The sequence below is a fragment of the Fonticula alba genome (genome assembly GCF_000388065.1).
Source record: "Fonticula alba strain ATCC 38817 unplaced genomic scaffold supercont2.3, whole genome shotgun sequence".
In the NCBI taxonomy this organism is placed as follows: domain Eukaryota; order Rotosphaerida; family Fonticulaceae; genus Fonticula; species Fonticula alba.
The window spans coordinates 882400-883033 of record NW_009242973.1 but is presented as its reverse complement, the minus strand read 5'-3'; the positions used below and the strand labels follow the sequence as shown (position 1 = coordinate 883033).

Sequence of the window (634 nt, the reverse complement as noted above, 5' to 3'; positions counted from 1 at the left end):
CCAAGGATGATGTCTGACGTTGCACGAATAGCAGGGGGGGGGGGGGGGGGGGAGGCCATTACTTCGGGCCAGGGGAGCAGAGGAAATGTTCCCGCCCGAGGACCCTTGGGGACGTGAAGGGCGCCGGCTGGCGTCGGTGGATCCGTGCGGGACAGGGAGGGATCATAAAGGCGAACAAAGGACGGAGGCAAGAGAGCCCGAGCAGCCTGCCTCACCTGCGAGGCACGTAGGCGTAGGACAGGGGCCAAGCAGCGGGGGGAGCAGTGTGGAAGTGAGCCAGGTGGCAGCATCCCGTGTGCCCGCGTCGAGGTGGGGCAAGGGCGTGCCGCTTGGCCGAAAATAATAAATGGCTTTCGTGGCCGCCTACACGTGTGCTCCTGTGGCTCAGTAGGTAGAGCGTGGGACTGTTAATCCCAAGGTCCGCGGTTCGATCCCGTGCGGGAGCGCAAACCTCATTCTTTTTGCCTGATGTCTGCTTTTTCTCGTCACGCGTGCGCCCCACCGCAGGTACACAACTCAGGCCGACAGGGGGGGAGGGAGAAAGGCGGATCGAGGGGCACGCATGTTGCTGCTGTGGATCGATCTATTGACAGAGGGGTGGCTGCTCCAGCCGCGAGAGAGAGAGAGAGAGAGA

At 62.9% G+C, this 634-nt stretch overlaps 1 non-coding gene across 1 annotated transcript; it reads left to right on the top strand.

Annotated features, from left to right (window-relative positions):
* Positions 1-373: 373 nt before the first annotated feature.
* Positions 374-446, top strand: H696_01989. The gene has a single exon. It is a non-coding gene; the product is annotated as a tRNA-Asn (tRNA).
* The last annotated feature ends 188 nt before the right edge of the window (positions 447-634 follow it).